The sequence below is a fragment of the Aptenodytes patagonicus genome, chromosome 1, assembly GCF_965638725.1.
Source record: "Aptenodytes patagonicus chromosome 1, bAptPat1.pri.cur, whole genome shotgun sequence".
Lineage (NCBI taxonomy): Eukaryota > Metazoa > Chordata > Aves > Sphenisciformes > Spheniscidae > Aptenodytes > Aptenodytes patagonicus.
Window position 1 is genome coordinate 80765591 of NC_134949.1, and position 24423 is coordinate 80790013.

Consider the following 24423-nt stretch of genomic DNA (forward strand, 5'->3'; position numbering starts at 1 on the left):
ACCACTAACTTTCACCCAGATGTTTTTTGAAGGTAGAAGAAACTAAGTATCGTACACAACTACTAATTATAACTTAGAATATGTATTTTTAATGATGCAATCACTTGCAGTAGATATCAGAGTAAGGAGTGTTAAAACTCCGATCACACCGATTGTTATTTTTTAAGATAAACATGAACCTTAAAGTGAGACAGCGTGTCAGCAATAACTGCTGATGTAGGTAAATTGATGCAACCGGACTAGAAGCAGTTATGATACACATGTGATAACTGGACTAGCCAGATGACCTCCAGTGACAAAGTGTTTCAGTCCTGCACCAGGTATGTCTACTGTGTACTCTGTACCACAGGAGTGGTAGCAGGCTTTGGAAGAAGCAGCGAGAAGCAGAATGCATTTTATTTGATGTTCAAAATTTTGTTTTGAGGAGGCTATATCCAAGTTGCTTCAGCCAAGGAAAGGCTCACAGTGGCCTAAGGTCTAAGGAGGTTAGAGGGGAAGACAGGTTTTTGGATTGGGTTTTTGAAAGATGAGGAGAATCAAGGAAAATACAGAAGAACAACAACTGAGGTATACTTTGGACATTCTGTAACATTTTCATTCTCATCCAGATTTATGTGTAGTTGCAATATTTGTGTGTGTTGATATATCTTTATGTTAATGTCAGTGAACTGACTCACAAACATAGAACGTTTTATTACTGGCCTGGAGAGAAAAGGGTTCTCTGGTGTTTATTCTAATGAATTTAAAGATACTTCACAGAGATTTTTACACACGCAGTGACCAAATTCTCTGCTTGTATGAACTGGCACAGCATCACTCTACTCAATGCAAGCTTATGCCAGTTTATGTGGCAGATGATTTGACCTCGGTGTACAACAAATGGTTTGTTTCTCATTCTCCCAATTCCTGAGTAACCGACAGAGGGAAAGTTTTCATTAGGTTTTGAGAGTAGTTTTGCTATAATGTGTATGCTCTGGGTTAGTAGTCCCAAGCCAGTGAGGTGTCTGTATATTGTAACGGAGATGTTGTACTCAAGCTAATATGCTTTTCTGGTTCAACTGAAAAAGGAGAGAAGGAGAGAGGTTGGCAAAGAAGCCACTAAATCTAGCAAAGTGTCGAGCACTGCCAATAGTCGTGGGCGCAGCTCAGTTCAAAAAGTTCAAAACCACTGCTTAAAGGAATGGTGCAAATATTTTCCATCCTTTTCTATGAAACGACATGGTTTGTTTACTGTTTCTTGTTTATCTGCTCTGCATGATATGTCACATTTATCAGTAAAACAGACTGTAGGGGGTAACAGTACTTAAATGTTTATTTTATGATGTTTTGGCTTTTGCTGTGTTTATTCTGCGTTTTCTGACTAAATTCATACTCAGATAGCTTCTTCTTCTTCTGTTACAGCGTATCTGTCTCAGGCTGCCCCTAAAAAGATGAAGTAGTAATCTGGCAAAATGAACTCAAGACACACAAAGAGAAGACATTCGAGACTAATCTGCAAGGTGTTCAGGTATTTGCGCTTTCGTTATGTATACCAGTAATTGGTGCACAATGTGGGGTACTCTGCAGTTTATGCAATTGAAGGAAAATGTTCTTGTTAACTCACGCAAGGTGGTGATAAAATGACATAAAATAAATGAAAAACTCACAAGAAGGATTAAAGCTGTTTAGTCAGAATGCCACCACACAACTTAAGGATGAAGCTAGGGTTGAAAAGGTAGTGTGTCAGAGTTGCAGCTCAGAGTTCAACATGCTGATGCTTCTGGATGTTCCATCCCATCTGTTAGCTAAGTCAGATTTTACCATCTATTACTACCCAGAGCATTGATGGCCATCTGAGGAACAGTGGAGAAAGCAGCTTCTTTTCTGATGTTCACTGGAGCAAAGTGAACGGGCTTTCCTCTACTGATGGGCTAACACACTATAAAACTTGCAGTGACCTCAGGAATTAGATCCTGGGAACTATGTAAGCCCTGGGTTAGGCCTACAGTGAGGGTGAAATTCATTTTGGTTCCCAGAGATGACAGAAGGTCCTGTGTACCTCTTGCCAGGCCTCAAGGATTTTAGTGAGATTTGAAGAGTGTGTATGTCCTGTATAGAGTTGAAAGGAAATAAGGCATTTGCAGTTCTTCCCAGTGCAGAAATGGGACATTCTAGTTGGATAGCAAGGGCAATCTAGTGAAAGGTTGTAAATGTCTAGATTATAGGAAAATAGATTTTTATTTTACGAATACAGACAGGAAAAAGTAGTACAGGTCTGGTTAGTCTATGTTATGTGTCTCTGAAGCAAGGAGAACAATTGTGTGATTACTTTTCAAAGCTTCTTGTGAGCAGGTGATGACAGACATGCTATAGATGTGCAAACTGATAACTTAATAGCAACAAGTAATTACATACATTTTTATATTATGATAATCGTGTAGAGAGATTGACTGTACTCAGCTAGGTCCCTTTATAGCTGATTAATTCAGTGAAGCAAATGGGATTGCTAACAGGCGTAAAGGTAAGAGTTGTGTTTGCAGAATGCATCAATACAAAGTGCATTCAGAGAAAATGTTTTACTTGTATAGTCATTGCAATCTTATATTATCTTGTAACAGTCATTAAATTGTTATAATTAACATTGCAAACTATTGTTCATAATTAAATATTTTAAACAAAACCACAAAAGCAGCGGTACCTCCTAAGGGTATATATTTAACGATTATGTCACTAATATGTGAAAAATCACTCTTGTTAAATGTTATACCATATGTGACTGTCTGAAAAGCAAATGTGAGTAAACAGCAAAGTCACTCAATATTTTTTTTAATTCCTGAACTACACATTGTATCAGCTTCCAGGTACTTATTCAAGTTCGTATTTTATTATGTGTGCATTCCCGTGGTTTTGGCAGTGTGTTTGTAGACAGTATTGATGTACTTTTTCGGATTTTGCTACCAAACTGTTTCTTTGACTTCGTGCGGTTTGCTTCATCTGAGTGAGCCTCAGATAACTCATACACAAAACTAATATTAAATCCCAGAGCACCAGGTTTTGCTACACATAATACAGTTGTAACACATGGGACCAGTGAATGATGGTGTAGCATTAGTAGTACTTTTCATTTCACTATTTTGTCTTCACTGGCTGTTTTTTTTGTAACATTGGTCCTCCGATGCAAGTAGTTGCTAGCAGCAGCATTGCAAAATGTAATGTCAGTGGTGAAAACTCATGGTTTTCTTCCAAGTGTTTTTGAACCTTGAGTCAGATCATTGGCCTTCAGAAACATCCTCAGCCTCTCTTTGGAGCTACGGTTTTCTCTGTAAGAACAGGAAACCGCTGTCGGAATCTCCTAATGTAGATTTAGAAAAGGTTTCTCTTCAACTTTGGAGGGTGATACTATTTTCCTTTAAGAAGATTAATTGTATCTAAATCATTTTAACTTTTAAGGCTTTTGAAAGTAAGTACACTCGTGATTAAAAAGTGTTTAACTACTCAGTTATGCAGTTCCTTCAGAAGGGTTAACACTGTAAGACAGGAGAAATGAGCCTTATACAAATTTTACTGACAATAGATAGGAAGAATAGTGCCTGAGAACATTCTGTAACCTGAAGTTAAGCACTAATTCTGTACCCAAAGGTAGTGGTGAAATCAAACATCCAGTATTTTAGATATGAATTACTGACCTTACTTAAATGTTCTAAAAACTCATAGTTATGGGGAAAATAGGCTTAACTTTGAATTTCAGGTTGTGATTGTTCCAGTACTTCTAATTCCCTCAAAATAAGAAAAATCTAAAAGTCAAATTTTCCTCTTAGGAATTTCAAACTATATATGATTTGAATAACTATGAGTAACAAGCTACTTTAGAAAGGAAGATTTTTTTTTTTTTCCTTCTTTGGGGAAAAAATTACACTTAATACTCACTACAGACCTTTCATGTTTTTGACACTACCCCAATACACTATTTTCCAAATAAATTACAATTATAATATAACAAAGCTACTTACAAGTGTTGCTGTATTTGAGAGATGCAGATTTTAATTCATTTTGATTTTCACAGAAGGAATACTTCTGTGTCACAAATTTACTGTAATTTTAGGACCTGAAAAACTTGAAATCAGTATATTATCACAGTGAGTATTTCTAGAAGATGATAGCATTTTAAAAGGAACTTTTCCTAATTGGAAAACTTTGCGAAACTCTCAAAACCCTAGTCCTTCTCATTCCAAAACACTCTGCATTGAGTATAGGAAGAATTAGTATCAAAATACTAATAGAGAATGTGATACAGGATTATTCCAGTTAATTGTGTTAACCACTTCTTTCATTCCTGCTTGCTGCATCTTGTAACCAAGGCAATGGTTTCAGAAAGTGCAGGAGTGTCGGTTACTTTTTTTGATTCTGCATTGAGTGGTGACAGTGATGTCTGGGTGCTGTTAAGTTGATGGTGATGTTTGGATGCCTTTGTTTCAAAATGACAGCTTTGCACCTATTATGCAGCCCAGGCATGAGCAGCTCCTACTGCAAAATGAAGACTAGGGAGCAGTGGTTAGTTGAATGTCAGCTGTAAAATCTAAATGCAATGAAGACACTGGGGAGGAAGAAAATAAAAAGTTAAGATATAATGATGATTTAGTTGACAGCCTTCATGTTGGAAGTTCCTGAACTTGTGGTCTAAAAGTTTGGTTTCCTTGATAATGTTCAAAAACGTGAATTGATTTTTTTTTTTTCCTTTCTTTTCCTGGAGGCAGGGCATTCGTTGGACCTAAGTAGCATATATTGAACAGTAATGTGGGGAGGGAAGAGGGTTTCAGATGTGAATTAAGCCTGAGTTATGAAGACTCATAACTGACAACAAAACACCCAAGAAGAGACATGAGACAGAATGAGATTAAATGAGACAAGCCATGAAAGAAGGGGCATATTTATGAGTTACCGGTCTACAGATGGAATGTGAAGATATGTGAGTAGAGAATGAGATCATCACAAAGAAGTATGCTAGCGGAAAAGGAGGGGGTTCACAAGACAGATCCCAGTAGCCTCTTCCAGATAGTGGGAGGATTGATTTAAGCCACAGGAAAATTAGTATTAGAAATGATATAAAGATGGGTTAGATCCCAAACCTCAGAGGGGCTTGATTTTTCTCTCACTACACTTCAAAAAACAAAGAAACAACAGTTAGGAATACCCTGTGCCTCCAACAGTATGTGGAGACCATGCACCTTGATGTAATCCCACCTAGCTAAAATTGCATAAACATGCTTTCAATTTTGGTAATCCAAGGCAATTTTCAGCATTTTAAGGAAACTGCTGCATTGCTTAGAATAAAGACAGGAGGCAAAATTCTAGCCTTCAATCTAAACAATGCAGTAGTTTTCTTAAAATGTTAAAATTTGCCTTTCATTCCTCAAACTGAAAGCATTTTTCCAAGTAACTACGTCCTTTGTGCTACACTGCAGCCAAAGCATTTCTTATGGATTATAAGCGGTGGAACTGATTGCCGAGTCCATTTGAATGAAATTTCAGTTGGCACAATTATAATCCATTTCAAGATTCAGCATCTTAAAATTTCCACCTAGAAGATGAAAATAAATGCTTGGCTGCTCACAAAGTATTAAATGACACATACAGATCTGTGAAGTTTCTGTGTTACGTTATTTGCGTCCGCCGCCCCTTCTCTAATTTTGTTCTCATATCCTGTAAAGAGTGATTAGGAGGATCTGTTCGGAGAAGTACACAGAAGTCTGTTATTTAGCTGAATCTGCAGAATCAGTTGGCAGTCTCATGAGAAAAACTTTTCTGGTGGAATTTCTTCTTACCTCTGATTCTGATAGGAATGATAGGAATTGGGAAGAAGGAAAAGAGTATTTCCCAGAGATTCAATCGTTTTTGCTCCGTGTCTTAGCTAAGAATACTAGGGACATTTGTGCTGCTGGTCAGATTGACTTAAAAGCCATTAAACTTGGTAACTGATGGGTAGAACTTGAGGTAATCAATAAAGCAGTTTTGATTTTGTTAAATGTCATTAACTTTTACATTCAAAATTAAATTTCAAACAAAAAGTGAACTACATTAAAAATTCATGAAACCTCTATTATTCTAAAACTGTATCTGGGGCTATTTAGTTTTGGGTGGAACTGAAAAAAATGGATAGATTTTTTCCTTCAAACAGGAAAATTAAAAAATGCTGAAACACTTTTTGCTCAATTTGAGCAGGTAGGCTGAAACAGGGTTTGGTTAAGCCTCAGTCTGTAATATTTTACATTTTGTTTAACTATTGCTGATCATTCATTCAACAGCAGTGTGCAAGGAGTAGGAGTTCCCTTTAGGAAGGGCTGGAACATCTGAGCGTAAGAATGAGCACGTGAGCTTAGTCCCGGGACTCATCCAGCAGTGGGTGGATTGTCCAGCCGCTCGGACTGTCACCTGTCCTCAGCACTGGCCAAAACCGAATGCCTAAGGAAGTGTGTAAGAACAAGGAAATTGTATATCATATTTCGACTAAGTAATCCCTTGGTGTTCAGCCATTCCAGAGATGTACGCAGCCAGGCATAGTTTCTTTCCATTTAGTAACCGCAGTGGACTTCTATTCTGTAAACTTGCGTGGTCTCCCTCTGAGCCCTGCAAACTCTGAGCATCCACATTATTCTGTAGCAAGGAGTCCCGCAGCTTAACACGCGTGTTATGAAGAGCCACTTCCTTTTTGTTTGTTTTGAAACCACCTCCTGCTAGTTCATGACGGAAGGATGCTTTATGGAATCTGACAGCAAAGCTGGTAAAGGATTATTGAGATTATATTTTTGAAATGTGATTCATTTTTGGAAGTTAGTGTGGTAGTAACTGTGTAGAACATAGTTAAGTAATCCAGGACAGGGTAAGACCAGGTAAAAGGTCTGTACTTCAAGAGAAATTATTTCTTAGCAGCCATATCAATTGTAAGCATGGGCATATTTGGTAACAGCAGAAAAACTCATGATAGGTTCCAGTTAAAGGAAGCATTTAAGCATATGTTTAAATCCACTGCCGTATTTCGGACTAAGTATATGTTAGGGTATTTTACTGAGTTTGAGTGTTATTCTTGAGGTACCTGTCTATTTTGAAAATGTAATGCTGCTGGAACAGGTATACTTTTTCTTTTTTTAAAATATTTGCTTGATAATCACTATGTGCTTTTGACTTTGCTATCATTTGATGTGTGTTGGATATCCTCCATTTTGTGTAGAGCACTGATCCTAATTGGGACCTCATTGAGATCAACGTGTTCAGTCATTTTCAGCTTTCCAATGATAAGAGAGGTGAATGGTAGAGAGAAGTGGGAAGAGGAGACGAAAGGTGCGTGATGAACCCTGCCATTTAAAGAAGATGGGAAGAACAGGAATCATCAGTCTGTTGCATATTGAGACACAAGATCTCCTTGGAATGAGTTAATAAATGCTTAAATATTACTTAAATAGACAAAGGAGATCGGAAAGACTTTAAGAGTTAAATTGTCAAATTTTCCACCTTGTAAGAGTTTGATGGTACCTTTTCTTTCCTGGTAGAACCAGTGTTCTATAAACACACCAATGGTTAATGAGTTAGGACATCGCCAGAAGTCATAAGGTGTGTTTAAGGTTAGACTGTTCTTAAACTCTTTTGGGCATAACAGTAGAACACATATACTGTACTACGGGTTCCACGTAGCCTCTGCCCATCGCCGAACCCTCAGGGTATGGGATGAAAAGAGTGAGCAGATGTATCTATCCTTCAAAATGGGCATAGTGCAGAGTTGGAAATGAGCAAGTTGCAACTGCCTGAGCTGCTCTTTGTCCTAAGACACGGTCACCCCTTTGTAGCATCTTCTGTTAAATAAAAAGAAGAGCTCTTTGCTGTGTTTGTAAAACACATTAAGAGCTTCAAATGGAAAGCAATGGAAAGAGCAAAGTATTAAAATTACTATTTACTCACCAAGTTTTGCAGACTGCTGAGATTACTCCTGCAAAACCAAATGACCAGCCGAACAAACATACAAAATCATGATATTGAGAGACTGATTTTAACTAAATCACTATAAAGTCTTGCTGCCTGTGGGAGTTTTCCCTTACTAGATTTCATTTTGAGAAGGTTTCTTAATGCAAACAGGCTTTGCACGTTTCAGTCCGCTGAAACTGAGCTGTCTTAAATGTCAAATCTTCTTTTTGGCAAATTATTCTAGTAAATATAATGTATGACATTACATTACATAACAGTGGTATTCTTAAATGAGTCTTGTAGTAGAGTTCCAGGTTAAAATTCAAGACAAGCTGTGCATAGTACAATATTTGATCATGTGTATCCTAAATACCTTTTATGCAAAGATAAAGCTTGGGAAAAGACAAATACCTTTTTTTTTTTTTTTCTTTTCTTCCCTTTTCATATGACATACTGAGGCACTGAAAGATTAGGGCCAGAATGTCAAAAAATGTGAAGTCCTATTTAGACAGCAGAACAGAAGGCTGGACTTTCAAAAATGCTCAGCTCTATTGGCCCTGAGCTATTCCAAATATCTGATAGTAAGAATTGAAGCAGGAACTAGTTGATGCTGAGCTCACTTGAAAATCTGACATTGGTGGTGGGCTTTTAGCACTGGAAGATAGAGGAGCTGTTTTGAAAATCTGTTTCAGCACAGGAATAAACCTGGATGCTCAAGCTTAATCCAGTGGTTTAAACAAAACAAATTTCTGGGTTTTGGTAGGTTTTATTAAGAGGCAGACAGTAAAGGGGAAGGAAACAGAAAGAATAAAAAGCCATCATAACGATGGAGAGGAATAAAGACAACAGGAGAGAAGATATAAGAAAATGCCCTGGACAGGACATTGCTGGCAGTGAAAGATGGAACCCATCAAAAGAAATGTCAAAAGTAGCTTGAGATGCCGGAAGAAGTAAAAAATGGGAATTACAATTCCTGCAACGTGTTCCTGTTGAGCAGAAATCAGAAGGAAACTGTGAGGATCAATACATTCAGAAAATGGTACTGCCCATCAAGACATCATAAAAGGACACCCTAAAACCCACCATTATGGGATTGGTGTGGGCTGGTAATGACCAGCTTTGTTATATTGGGAAGATCACTAATAGCTGTATTTTTCAGATAAGGTAGGAAATCAGTTTATTCTAAATTGAATTGGCAGAATACTGTTTATAATCAAAATGAATGCAGCCTAAGCAAAAAATCTCAAATACAAACTTCTAAAATCAGTGCCTTTATACGTCTTCCAGAGGGCATATATGTCTCATGTATACTCAAGGTTCGTACTGATACAGTAGAAGTATCTTAACACAGAATACTTAAGTAATTCTGTCTGTTCATTTTCTTTCCTGAAGCTGTTTGCTGCATTTCAGACAGGTTAAAATGGAGTGTTTTTCTGACTCTTGGGACTGACATTCAGCTTTCCTATTATGTCTTATTAAAGGCTCTGTCAAGTTTGAAAATCAGTAACGTTAGAATAAAAACAGTGTCTGGAGGCACAATATGCTTCAGTTTTCCAGCCTGTTAATAAGTGAAGAGCGGGAGGGAAGGCAGGGTTCACCACAGGACTGAAGGCTACTTTAGTCCCTTCTTTAACTGAAAAGGGGAAAAAGGTGTTTAGAGAACATCCTGTATTTGTATGTGCTCAAAATACTGATTGATTTGCTGATACTATTGACAGACATGGCATGCATTTCAAGTCATTGAACAACAATTTGCAGTAATTCTGTTTTCCTTTGTGGAGATAATTAAGCCACACAACAGCTGTCTGGCAAACACTAGTGCTCTACTACCTGGTCCCAGGGGAGCAGAGGCAAGGCAGGAGTGATTTGACCAAGCAACTGCAGTTACTAGATGGCAGAACTGGGGTGAGAATCAAATCTTAACCAACCTCTTTATGATAAAGGGATGTATGTTATGGCTGAGGAGGATGGACTCATAGTGGTTATACTTACAACATCTCATACAGTGTGCTATGCAAATGCAGAAGAGAAAGTCATTTTATGTATAGAGAAAAAAGACACAGCTGTGCTAAATGCTCTACAAACACATAATAAGAGGAGTCTTCATCTCAGCACTGCTCAGTCTAACTATCTAAAAGAGATGAAATCTCCTGTAGATTTCTTTTAAACAATAAAACAAGGTAGGCTCCGTCCCAACTGAGCAAGATTTAAGCACGTGTCTTGATTTTCTTCTTGAATCAAGACCATATATTAGTTAAAGAGGACACCTTTCAATTTTAGGCATACTTTAATGCCATATCTCAAAATGTGGTGTACAGTTCATTATTTCACAGAATCACAGGATCGTTTAGGCTAGATGTACAAGCTTCCTAAAACCTCAAATGGTTTGTACAGTATCCTCCTTCTCTATAAATAAGTAATATATGACCTTTGTACTCTAGAAGCCTAGTAAAGACCCTGGCAGGACATCACACAACCTCTTAATATAACTTCCCAGCTATTTGTGGAACTCTGCCTCCGTGTCACTGAGAAACAGAGTTGGAGGTGACAGTTCAGATTTTGCATCCTCCTTCCGGAGGCCAGTTCAACCATGCAACCAGTTATGTATCTTATGGTGCATTTATAGCTTAAGGAATCATTTGCTGTTGAAAATAGTCGTGGGCACAGCGAAGATGGACATAGAGTGCATGCAAAGGTACAGCTCTGTTATTGCTTTAAGGTACTGAAATTAAATGTATGTTTACTAGGTTTCTGTTTCAGCGAAAATGATAAAAATAAATGTGATTATGTACAGTTCAGTAAAGATAAAATTTACAATGTTAAAATATTTATGTGAACTCTCAAATACTATCCTAAGTAGATGTAATATTAAAATTGCATGTTAAAATAGAAATTTCCCTTCCCTACTTAATGTCAGTTACTTCATTTTGATTACTGAAAATATTTTTCAGTTATTTTTCAGTTTGCTGATTTTTCTCTGCTTAGATAAATAAACTTACAAGTCTAATGAATTTAAACTTATAACCTTTGATACTTCTTTCTGCCTTGATAATTAAAACGAAAAAAATAAAACAAAAATGTGTAAAATGCAGGGATACCGTTTTCACATAGCCATACTGTTTTCAGATGTTCATTCATGTTGCATTGTTCTGGATTAACATATTGGAAGAAATTAACAAATTAACAAATTCCAATTAACAAATTGGAAGAAAATACGCATCCAACTATAGGAAGGCTTCCTTAAGTCTTTTTGTTGGGTGCCAGGTCTCAAGTAAGCTGTTTAGCGTGGGAGTATGAAGTGAGCAAACCGGAGCATCCTATTGCACGTGCCAGTGGATTAGCTTTTGTGTAAAGGAGTGGTTTTCAGACTTTTTAGGTTTGAGACTGCTAAACAAATTCCAAAAGAAGAGTGGATATTTAGATCCTCTTAAGTCTTTAGAAAGATTGGGTTTCTGTCCGGCATGTATGAACTTGCTCTCTGAGCCACCTGCCATAGAGTTAATTTCTGTGTCCTCCTTGGGCCACCCAGCGCAGGTTATGAGCTGCAGATCTCGCGCCACCCAGCTTTTTAAGCAGAGTGCTGATAATCCGCAGCCTTTGAGAGAAACAAAGGCAAAGAAGATGTGGTTTTCTAGGCTCTTACATACAGACCAGCATGTAGGCCACCACAGCTAGCTTTTCCTGGTGGTGGAAGTGGAAACTGGATTTGAGCGACAGATACACTCATTGCGAGGACGTTTGTTTTTCTCTTAACTAGGCTTCAGTGTTTTTTTGGTGACTGGTCAGCATAGGCTTCTCTGAGATGTGGAGAACCACTCACATGCATAATTTTAGTCATATGCCTAACCTTCTCAGGTCATTGTGTTACTGGTGAAAAGTACAAAGTGCACTGAATTTGTCACACGCATTCTACTTTTTCAGGGCAGCAGTACAATTTAGAAGTAGAGATGAGAATACAAGTTCTATTTGCATTGCGCTACTCCAGTGACACTTGCTGAAATAATATTAGTTAGAGTGCATGTGGTAAAGAAGCCACTTAATTCAATGTAGGGTTCTGGAAAATGCAACAATATTTCAGGTGAAAGCAGCATATACCGTTAGCTAGTGAAAAGCAAAGATGGTGACCTTTTTGTAAACTGACTTTTCCTGGATTTTAGACAGAATTTGTGGTTTTTAAGGTTATACCTGCATTAGTGGTACGTATTGGTTGGTACCTCATTTAGTTTACATATTTCAATTACATCCTTGGAGCTAGATACGGGTCTGTTAGTGTCTAGTAAGTGTCTACTCTAAGGATATTTTTAGTGATGATTAGACAAAGAAAATTGAAATTAAAGACTTCCTCTTAGACTTTGAGGTTCTTCCATTGTTTTGCTGTTGAATTAATGAATGCTCAGTGCAAAACAGCAACTGAAAACTTAGATGCCATTGAAAAGGAAACTCAAATATGTTTTATGGATAGTTTGTTTTTCTTGCTTCCTTGTGATTACACAAATACTGTATTTTTGGGAGAGTGAGATAAAGTTCTAAGGGCAAGTCTGCGAAACAGGACAGAGAGTTGGTTTAGTCACCGGTCTTCGTGCAAACTGACTTCTCTTGTCTTCCCTCCTTCCCGGCTGCTGGAGCTAAAAATGGTTTGCAGCATTTTGGAGTCCCAGAGCTTGTGGCCTCAGTTATGTGGGTATGTTCTGTGAGAATTAATAGTGCCGGTGGAATTCAGAGTTGATAAATGCTACTATTATTTTACAATTATGTATTAAATGTTACCTGCATTACTCTCTCAGGACAACACACTGCACTTCCAGGGAAGAAACACATAACATGACATGAAGAAAATGAGAACATATTTAAATAGAATGTCTGCAGGATAGTCTAGGGAGAGATTAAACTGGAATTCAGCTGAAGTCTTTTGTAGGTACGTGCACTAGTGAAGAATTAACAAAATGGGAGAGCTAAAGGGATACACTTAGCTTGCTGTTTTTCCCCCAGCTGGTAAAATTTGGTATATCATTTCTCATATAATGTCGTTTGAATATTGTGCCCTGTTTTGGTTTGGTTTTAGTTTCTTTGAGAAAGTAATTCCAAGGCTTCTTTTCTTTTCCTGCTGTTGTTGGACAAGGTTTCTTTCACCAATGTCTAACTGGTTGACTTACGATAGGAAAAAGTGCTGTGAAATACAGTGTATAAATAAACAAAACCAGAAAGGCTTTTTATGTGTTTGTTTCCCGCTAACTTCTTTCTGTGATGATAATCTCAGTGATTATTTATAACTGTATGAAAACAGTGTCTATCTGCACAAATACCGAGAAGACACGCCTGATTTAGTTGTGCATATGAAGAAAGGGAACTACATAAAATATTTTTCATTCCTCTTGTTAATTCTTGATTGAAATCCATTGAGCATTGTTATTCTTTTGCTGGTAACACACAGACAAAAGAGCAGACTGTCACCAAAGACAACTCCTTAATTCATATTTCAGTGGATAAAAACGTAGAACATATTATCTTATTTTATGGATATGTATGTGCATAGATAAATGTACATCAGTTATAATGGATAGCAATATAGTAAAGCTCTGGATCGAGTAAAACGGAAAGAAATCCCTAGTGGCATTGCAATACATAGATTTTGGTTGCAGTTAGAGAAAACCTGTTTAATCTGTGAAATTAGCACTTGCTGTTTGTAGGCCTGCAAAATACGGTGTAAGTGCTGGCACCACCTTTTCTAGGGGAGGCAAGAAGGTGTGGTACTTAACCAGGAAATAACCAGAACATAGCTGGCTTTGAGAGTTTGGAGCAAAGGCAAGGCATTTTATGTGCAAAGGATCAGGCTCATATTGGATTCTCAGTACTGGCGGCATAAAACTTTAATTTCCTTATAGAAGCAGAGCAGTTTGAAGTGATAGGTTTGACGGTGGAAGCTGAGTATTGGTTTTCTTTTTAATTTATTATTTATAATTTAGAAAGTTGTTATTTATTTTATTTTACATTATATTTTTTAAATATTATTTAAAATAAGAGTAGTGTTTGCAGTACAGATATACGCAAATACGTATATATCCATTGTAGAAAAAAAATCTATGAAGAAAAGACAATAGATTAGATTTTGATCTGTTCAGTTTGACATTGTATGTGTAAGAAAACAGCCTGTTCTTGGGAGCCTAATTTGCACTGATGATCATAAAAATAATTTTGGGGAGGGAAAGAATGTATCCAAAGCAGTTTCTGGAAAATGCCATTAGCAAGACTAAATACTACTCCTCCCTTGAAAATAAAATCACTGTAAAGCACCCTGCAGAGAGTTTTGCTCTTTGTAGCCAAACCGTAACTGTGCTTAGGCAACTGTCAGAGGCCAGGCGAGGAATATACTAATCTCTCTCTGCATGGGGGCAAGCCTAGTTAGGCACACACACAACTTTGTATGATTCTTTAATTCATATGTGCATTTTCAGTGTGGTGCTTTGAGGAATAACAAATGTTGGGCCTATTCAGTACCTGCGGCAGCAGGTGCTTAATGTAAACTATATCATGAATTATACCTTAGAACTCAGCTTCCTGGTTTACTCCCTTTGACTTGAAGGACACAATCAGGCTAATTGTGAATGGGTTTAATACGTTTTAAGATGTATCAGAACATTTTTTTTCTGGTGAATAATTATTACAGCAGCTGCTATTTGGAGTATTTTATTAATACTACTTTATGTCTTTAGAAATGCAGAAATCTGAGAAACAGAAATACAAGAGAGGTTATATTTTGTTGCTGTAGTGTTATTTAAACCTTTTTCTTCAAGATAGCAAGCCCCATCAAAACTCCTTTTTAATGAGCCATACTTGGGGAAAGGTGAAAGAACATGTGAATAATACAGCAACTACAGCTAGCTGATGATATGTTAAAAAGCTTCACTTCCTTACCAAAATGGTAGGCACATCATTACTTGGAATTAGAAAGTTGTGAAGTTTTAAAAGCAGTAAAACACAAATCAGATTCCATCATGGGTGTGCTTTCCTTCTTAATTAAAAGATATTTTGCCAATGACATTTACAGGCTTTTTCACTGTTGGAAATGCTGCTGCTTGTGTCAGCAGTAGTTTTTTGCACAGCTCTCACATGGGAAGAATGAGGAAACATATTTCTGCATAACGTTCTGAAGAGGTATAAAGTGAGAGTTCAGTCACTGAAAAAGGAAGGTATCATGTTCTGAATATAACTTAATCTGTACAGAAGATAGTTAGAATTTTTCAGTGTAGATTTTGGCACCAGGTCTTCCTTAAAGCAAGATTTATGAAGGATGACAGAAAAGACCATGATTATAATGTGTCCTACTTAACAAGAGTGGTCCTAGTTTCCTGAAGTTAAAACTACCTTCTCAACAACTGTCTAACAGAAGAAGATGGTGTATATTTGCTTTTGGTACCAGGATGCTTGGAGTAATTACAAACATAGCAAACATTATCATCTCCATGATTGGATTTTGCAGCTCAGTGATGTAATGTTAAATGCGCTGAACAGTTCTGCTGGAACCCTTGAACAGTCCTGAGGGTCAATTTGGGATTATTCCTAGATAACAAAGCACAGTGTAAAAGTAGATGATTTTTTCCCACCAGTTAGTTTCTCGCATTCAATGCAACAGGATTTCTTTGCTTCACATACTTTTGCTGGATCTTACAGCAACTGAGAAAACAGTTGATGATGAAAACCAGAAGCTACAAGTTACATAATTGTTGCAGAGATCATCAGAATACTGTATTCTTTCTATACAGTCTGATGTTGCCATGCAGTGACAGAGATTCATTATTCCATTATGAACTCATATGGATTCTTTCTTGATTTTGATAAAAACAGTGATCAGACTATTAATGTATAAAATCAAGGCCATGGGACTTAATTAGATTGATACTTTGGGTTGCTGCGTTGCATGCTTACCAGATTCAGCTACGAAAAGCTAAAGCTTTTCGCTTTTATTGAAGTATTCCAATCAATATGAAAGTGCACGAGCCATGCTGTTCATAAATACAAATGTGGCATTCTTTCATAAGGGAGAGTTTCTGAAATAGTCGCAGTGAAAATCTGAGACTCAGAAATAGAAAATTTTCCAGTTTGTTCAAGCAGTGGTTGTATTTTGAACAGCATGCCACTGAAAACAGACCTAACAAGAAAAAATTAAGTGAGCTTCATACTTATCCCTGGACATCAGCTGAATTCTAAGTGTTATGGGTAAGAAGCTTTTGTAGATGAGACCTTAGTTTAAAATTGCCTTCACTTAAATCCATCTTGTATGGAATCATTTGGTACTGGCTTCTTACGAGTTGGGATGTTGTCTTTGACAGCTCAGTAGAATTTTCAGATGTGTCGGTAGTGAAGTTTGACACAGCTTGTGTTCCTTGAGGCATGGAGAAGAAAAGTAATTCTGAATAAAATTATTTTCTTTATTTCAGATTCACTGATAACATCCAAACCAGAGCCTGCTTACTGTTGTCTGTTCCAGATACGATGTCAAAGCAAACAGGGGAGACTTAGAAGTAGTGTGACTCAAAAAAGAAGTATTTTGGTAAGTCACCTAATGTGCATTAAGAAGTTAAGAAAGTGATCTTTCACTTACACATCTTTTTTTCTGCTCCTTTGTAGTTAAAACATGCTAAAAACAAAGTAGACTGTTCACATTTTGGAAAGTGTTTATTCTTTCAGAAGGCTAGCAAATCAAAACCAGTACCTTCCTGCAAGGTATGCTTAGTTAGAATATCCTGCCACAGCCTAAACTTCTAGAAAACCTCGCAGTTGATCAGCATTGCATTCTGGTATTGGTCAAGCGTAACACAGTGCTCTTCCTATCTATGCAGCTTCCACATTCTTTCAGAGTTAATTATTTGCATGTTTCAGTTAGAACATCTTTCCTGGCAAGCCTGCATTCCCTCAGCATGTCAGAAGGAATATTCTCATATTTAAACTCCATTGAATAACATCATCTGCTTGAGGAGTTTCTCATTGCCTTCCAAAATATGTATTGATTACAGCAGAATTTAAATAAAACAAGTCCCAAAACACACACCTAATTCTTGTGTATTCACCATCTAAATATACTTTACAGGCTTTTAATCTCCTTCCTGAACTCTTGAAAGCTTGGGTTTTAGTGTGGTAACCATATGGCTTTAATACTATCAGTTCTTAAATTTACTGATATTCTCATTCTAGCATGCACAGTTCTCTTATACCTCAAGGACTGTTTAGTTGTACTAATATGGCTAACAATATTGCTTGACTTTATTAAAGTCTACTAATGTGTTTAAATGGGATTGAGAGGTCACACAGTTTCCCTTCACACCGGTAGCAGTCAGTTCTGATCCGTGTTTTGCATACTTACATTAATGTATATTACAGAATATCTATGCAGGTGATTAAAAGAAAAAGCTGTGTAGCTCTTTTGTGTCACTGGAAAGTAGGGTACAGGTATGTACCCTACTCAGGGCAGGCTGCATATGAACACATAGATATCACCTGAAGATAAATTGCATATACATCTAGAAGACAATTTCTGAAGAGAAAATAATTTTATATTGTCATGGGCTCCTGACCCATTTTTATTAATGTCCCAAATTCGAGAACCCTAACTGGCACAAAAGATAGTTTCTTACAATAATGCCTGGGTGTGAGACAGAAAGCGCCCTTTCTGAAGCAAAATAACAGAATATGTTAGAAATTGTCTTAGAAAATGTCTAAGAATAATTTGGATAAATTCTTCCTTATTTTTCCACTCTGTAGAGCTCTTGTATCTCCCCCCCCCCTTTTTTTCCCAGAGTTTCTTATAATCTGCTGTTTCAATAACTGCTGCACTTTCTTGGTGCTTGTTATCCCAGTTGGGCCCAAGTATTAAGTAGAGACTAGAGTTTTTCCCTTAATCATTATATCTTACTGCTGACATCTTTGTAAGTAAGAAACAGATTATGTCTAGTGTTGTACCACTGTTAAGGCATGGGAGTGTCTTCCTTCACTTTCTAGCCTTCTTGATGTTGTTCTTGTCACTCCGTTCCCTAACCAATTGCAGTTGACATTATGTGTCCTCTGAACTGATGTGCACATGCCATTCCCTGCCTGTACGTGCTTTATCTGTTTAATTAGAGCCATGGAAGACATCTTGTGCACCTCAGAATAATGCTTCTTGGCACTACAGTTGGAGGAACATACCTGACATCTACCGTAATCTGGGATATGACAAGAGCAGAGGCTAGCTAAAAGGATGGATTCGCAAAATCTTGGTGTATTTCTCATGGTACACGCATGAGAAAAAGATATCTGAAAAATGCATCCAGATGCATTTCTTTTCTGCAAATGCAGAGCCTGGGACAGAATTGGAAACAGCTGTAACCCCTGCCTCAGCGAGGTACAATACAGCTCTATTTCTATAGGAATGCTATCCCAGTGAAATAAACTGGGCAACTCCTGATCTAAGGTATTAGTATTTTATTATCATGATACTCTTCTGTCACCCACACATGAGCATTTACATCACCAGTGCATCAAGAAAGGTCATAGTTGCTTAAATAAATAACATTGGTATTTTGCAAATGAGCAAATAAGTTACGAAAGAAGCCTCTTTTCATATAGCTGCTGGCTTTGATCCTTCTTTGCATTATTTAACACCTAAGACTCCAGAGTGAATTCCTTGTGTCGGATATGGAGTGTAGCTTTGCTGTGGTAACATCTCGCGTGACCTCCTCAAGCAGGGACAGAGGAGACTGCAGGCTGATAGCAGTAGGTTCTGCACTTCCCTATGGTGGAATTGCCTTGGTTGTCTTTGCAGCCTCTCTGTTCGCTCGCTCCCGTCCTTTCCTGCCCTATTCCTTCCGCACTGGTTTCCTCTGGTTCTTGCCACAGAAGTCTGTGGTCTCAGTGGAATATGTGCCCTCTGCAGTAGCTGATTTCTGTCTTGATTGGCTTTTCCAAGGCTCTCAAAACATTTGCTGCTTTCCCTGCACCTCCTCATTCGTATCTCCAAGTCAGCCTGCACAAAATATTTGGCTTGATGTCAGTCCCATGACATAAGTCATCACGGACAGGAGAGTGGTAAGCCTAACCTCTGAAGCTGTAAAAGCCGATTGACAAGTGGTAATGTCCCTTTATGTCGCAGTTTATCAGAAGGGATTCCAGGAGGGAAAAAATTAAAAAAGAATTCCTGTGAAATTCAGAATTACATTCGTTTTTTAAAAAACCACGAGTTAATGTTTACTGTAAAGTTCTTTTTTGACTACAGACTGAACAAGGAAGGAAACAAAACATTTGAGTTCTCTCTGTAAGGCAGCTACTTTCTCTGTGCCTTTTTCTTTCCTCTGTTTAATTCCCAATACCCTAGAGACATAGTTTCCTCCCTTAGCAGGGACTGTGACCTTAAAAATAGCCTGCTCCAAAATAAACACAGAAAAAAACCCACTTCAATTGTTTCAAATACGTGGTAAGTAACCAAAACTGCGTCCATGCTAAAGCTGAGATTCATAATCTTGTGGAGCTGCAACTGGGACTTTTGTTTTTCTGAGAGTTAGCATTCATTATTTTGTGTTCACACTGCAAGCCTGCCTCTCTCTCTAAAGAAATTTATCAAAACTTAGGATGCCATTTGTAAGTAATTTGTCACTACCACTAAGAGGGGATACTTTCACTTTGGACGAGGGCCAGGCGGGGCACCAAACACCTAAGGAAGTGGTGATCCCAGGCTGTTTTCATGGCGTTCTCTTGATGGGCTCTTTTTGTGCCAGTAGACGTCACAGCTGCCTGGGGCCAGCTGGAAGAGTTGATGATTTATTGAACAGAAAGCTGGTTCTGTCACTTTTGCTTCTAGTTTTAGGACTCCATTCTCTGATTCAGCTGCATGAAGGAGGAGGCGGTCCAGCCTGGACCTCCCCTCTGGATTGAGGCCATGGTATAACTCCATCCATAGGCTGTCTCACTGCCACCGCTGCCACTGCTGCCTTCACTGCCGTCCACAACTGGACCAGAGTTCACAGTTTATACAAAAGCTTTTTCCAGGAAAAGGACTTACCATCAAACAGATTTAATGGGGGAGGAAACCAAGCCCCAGCCTATTAGATTAATGGAAGGCTTGTGTCCATATGTTGAAGCGGTTGTTAACAGCTGTACTCTGTGTTTCATTGAGGAGCTCTTAGTCGTATATAACCAGTAAGGACAGAAGGACAGGAGAAAGGACATTCAAGTCCTCTGACAAGAAAGTATTGCAGAGGAATATTTTCAGAGTCTGGCCCATGCCCTTGCATGGAAAAGTTAGTCAGGTCTTAAAAATACCTCTCACTGGGCAGAAGTGTCTTCTGACCTTGCTTAGGAAGGTTTAAAACTGGTACAGATTCAAGAGTAACAGTCCGTTGGGTCTTCAAACACGTTTCAAACCCTTCTCTCACAAACAGACACCAAGTAGTGCCTGCGCAGACTGTCACAAACTGCAGGTATTTCCTCTGCTTTTCAAAGGCTGAGTTCATATTGCAAGGGGGAATTTTCTACCTCTTCCCACATGAATATGCCAGCTATATCTGTGTGGTGTAGCAAATATTTAGGCACTTGAGTATTTTCCTCTGAATATAGTATAAAATCCTTCATTTATTTAGAAAAATATGTGTTACAGTGTTTTGAAGTCTCAGAATAGGACTATGAAACTTCTTTGATTAGCACAGACAGCTTGGTCTTTAGGTGTAGGGGAAAGAGGAACAGCTAGAAAATGAGCAGGGGGAAATAGCAAAAGAACATTTTGTGTACTTTTCCATCTAAGACATTGCAGGGTTTGGGAAGGTTTTTTTAATCTGTCGTGTTAGCCTAATCCACAGGGAACTCATTTTGAAATTAAATATACCAAAGCGTTTATGATTTACAAAGAGGGGGAAAAAAAAAACCCTTAAAAAATATCCTGTGTTTGATCTATTTGTCGCTTTGAAAATATTGACAAAAGGCAAAAGAATGGCCTTCATTTAGCTTGTTATTGTTGGCTTGCTTTAATGCTTTCTTATTAAAGGGCAAACTCCCATTAAGATGTGGGATTAACTCTTTCACAGTTGCAAAGGAATAAAAGATGGAAACTTTGAATGTAAAACTCCTGTAAACAATGATTCTAAACTAGGTAATCTGTATGTGATTCCTACTCAGAAATCTGTAATGTGGCAGAGGGAAGCTTTTAATAGTAAAAAAGGTATATGGAATAGTTTGTGCAGAATTTATGCTTCAAAATATCTTTAAAAAGCAGCCTCCCATGTAAAATCAGAAACATGGTGTTAATTACACAATTCTAAAAGTATTTCAGAAAATAAATACTTTATGGGGGGAAAAAAGAGCATAAAAATCTTTTAAACTCTCAGTGTGCACGTGTAAAATAAAGAACTGTCTTCACTGAAGTGTTAACTACAGACCCAACTCAAGTGTTACTGGGACATTAACTTCATTCACCCACAAAAACCTCTAGTTTTGTGGAGTGATGCTTTTCACTTGAGTCAGCTAGTCCTTCGGGAGCCTGTTTTGAAGAACAAGTGCTACCGACGTTTAAATTGGTAATGCAATAGAGAAGTGGCGAGAGACTTCAAATTTGAGTTAACTCAGTGCATCAGCTGCTAATCCAGTCATGCTGTGCCGCTAATCAAATCATCCTGGTAGTCCAAGTGCTGTTTTTCGGTGTAGTCACTGTCATACAAGTAAGAACTAGGTTGAAGCCCGTGCCAGAACTATATCTTAGCAGAACGTACCCAGGCAGCTTCTGGCTGGCTGGTCTGGGTCCCAGACTCTATCTAGATGTGGCAGTACAAGAGATCAGCTTCTAAGGTAGATGAACTAGTCCCTTGTGAACACCATGCTGCAGTGGCTGTGCGGCTGCTAATACTACCCATGCCTGTTAGTTTGAGGCCCGCTTAGGTAGCTGAAAACTCATTAAGGTTGGCAGGAAAGAATGATTACCTAGCTCCGGGTTAGTAATGTGATGCCTGATGTTGCAGAGGAGGCAAACCTGAAGTTTAAGCTCTGTTACCGCTTTACAGAGAGACAGATGTTACTGTTGCCAGCCCAGAATTCCTAAAAGAAATTGCTAATTTGAACTATTTATTCCATTAAATTCCCATTGAATTAGCATTAATAATGAAACTAATTGTATTGTTATCACTGTAGTATCTGAGGAAGCCTGTTGCCCAGAATGTCGTATGAACAGGAATGTCTGTTGGGATATTTAATTTCATCTCCCTTGACAATGTGTGACTGTTCTCTTTTGCACATTTTCTGTTAACTATTAGTGGTCTGGATAACTTTGTGGAATAGGTAGCAGTCACTCCAGGCCAGCACAAAGCACACAGAAGTCTTTATCTGAAGAATGCCAACATGCAGGGAGAATTCGGAGAGTTAGCATTTCACTCCAGTGAACCAAGATGTTCACATTTTCCTTCCCAGAATTTCCCACCAGGCTCTGGTTATTTGTACTGACCAATACACTTCCATGTCTCTGTAATTAAGAGTAAACTTTAGGATTGCTACTTACACTGTGAGGGCCCGATCCTGCAAAGACATACCTCCTTTGGGCCATCTGTGTAGTCTTGTTTGAAGACTGTTTGCTCAGATGTACAGGATCTGCTCTCCCTTGGCACTTCATAAGCCTTTCATCACTACCTCACATCAGATTTTAACTGATGCCTTGGTCTCAGTAGGTATAGAGCTCTTAGCATTTAAGACTGTATCCTTGCAATACTTGCATTGTGCATTGTGTAATGCTTATTTTATTGGAGTCCAATTAAGAGACACAGGTTCTGATAGGTTTGCCGTGGGGACACAGGAGGAGTTATGGATGTAGGAGGTATCGGTAATAAAGCTTATAATAAGCAGTAAGCTTGTGCTTGGACTTGTGGACCAGAAATACTGCTTCCATGCAAAATTCATTCGGTGCACAGGGTTCTCTTTTTTTTTTTCCCTCGGCTTCTTTTTGTGTTGCGTTATTTTTTATCTTTGGAGTTGTGGGGTGGATTTCTTTGTCTCAGCAACCTGCAGTATTTAAAATACAGGGGGACATTGCTTTATTAAAACAATTCTTTTAGTTGTCACGGCAACTGGTCTTAACATAAATGATGAAGAGAAGAGGAATGTATATAAAGAGATACATTAGGTCATAATGGTAAACCCAGTACTTTCTAAACTAACAAGAAAGCACTCTGGGGTTTGTTGTTGTTGTAGTTCATTTTAGTCCAGATTATTTTTACAACTTTAGTATTAACCAGGTTCACAATCAAAAACCACAGCACTTATATGCTCACAACTGTATCAATTTGACTCTTTCTTGCCTATATAACTATTAAGCTTCTCCATTAGGAAATAGATTTGTCAAAAATGGAATAGAACTGTATAATAAAAAGCCAGATGTCATACTTTGTGTTTCTCCGCAAAATATTTTTCTGCCCTTCTTTTCCAAAACTTCATTTAGTCAGAAACTGCAACATTAGGGAGGATGCTGCAGTGACCCTGAGGTGATCTGATTAACCATTTAATACGAATGGTTAATTTTCTTACAGTTTTGCTGTGTTAAAGGATAATTGGAGACTTGGGAGGGCAGGGGATAATATTCTAAGATCAGCATATATAATTTCCAGCATTCACAAGTGGTTAAGGAATAGTTCACCAAACAAGTGGAACCCCAAAGACCAAAACTGTGCTGACAAAATTTAGGATTTTTTCTCTTTCTCTAGTGATTTAACAGTAGAATCAAAATTAAACAATACTAATATTTCTTTACTGCTCAAAAAGTTTACTACACTTAAGAAAAAAAGTGTCAAAGAAATGTGCCATAATTAACATGTTTAGTCTTTTTATCCCTGTTACCTGATTTTCAGTATGATTTCTAAACCTTTCTCCTAATTGTTGCCAGTTGTTTTTTAATCTTCATTCTCATCTGTCTGTAATCATCTCACTTTTCCTTTCCTGTTTTACCTTTCTCTTTTTTCCATTTACAGTCCTGTCCTTTTCTTTTGTTTCCTGCATGCCTAATTAATTTTCACTTTTTCCCTTACAACTGTATGTGCTGCATGTAGATTCTCCTGTTTTCAGTGCTATTAAGAAAAGCCCTTTCAAAATCTAAAATGTTATAAATCCCCTACAGGATACGATTATTCCTATTCTAACATACAGCAAACCAAAGCTAGTAAGTTATATGGCTATAGACCACTGGTGCCCATGTGAATGGTATTCTTCCACACTGGTTTCCCTCTCTTGCTTACAAGCTGCTCTTTATTGTGACCAGAAGACTGGGGCTGCTCAAAGTATTCTGCATCAGCTCGCTAACAGACACCAAATAGCACAGAGATTCACACTGTCGTGAACTAATGTAATACCCCTCATGGAAGTGACTCCAAGCCATTTGTTTCATCAGCCCTGAAAGCTTGCAGTTGTAGAGGAGATGACTGAAAAGTGCTGTTTGAAGAAAAATACTGCTTCAAACCTTAAACCCACGTGATGTTTTGTCTTTTTAATTCCAGTTCT

The 24423-nt window shown here is 37.9% G+C and overlaps 1 long non-coding RNA gene across 2 annotated transcripts in view; it reads left to right on the plus strand.

The window, feature by feature from the left end:
• The window catches only part of LOC143163288 (uncharacterized), a 104022-nt gene that overhangs the window by 45206 nt on the left and 34393 nt on the right, over positions 1-24423 (plus strand). For both annotated transcript variants that reach the window (XR_012995875.1, XR_012995876.1), the window contains exons 4-5: positions 1402-1507; positions 16368-16480. This is a non-coding gene — a long non-coding RNA (uncharacterized LOC143163288). The remainder of the gene's footprint in view (positions 1-1401; positions 1508-16367; positions 16481-24423) is intronic.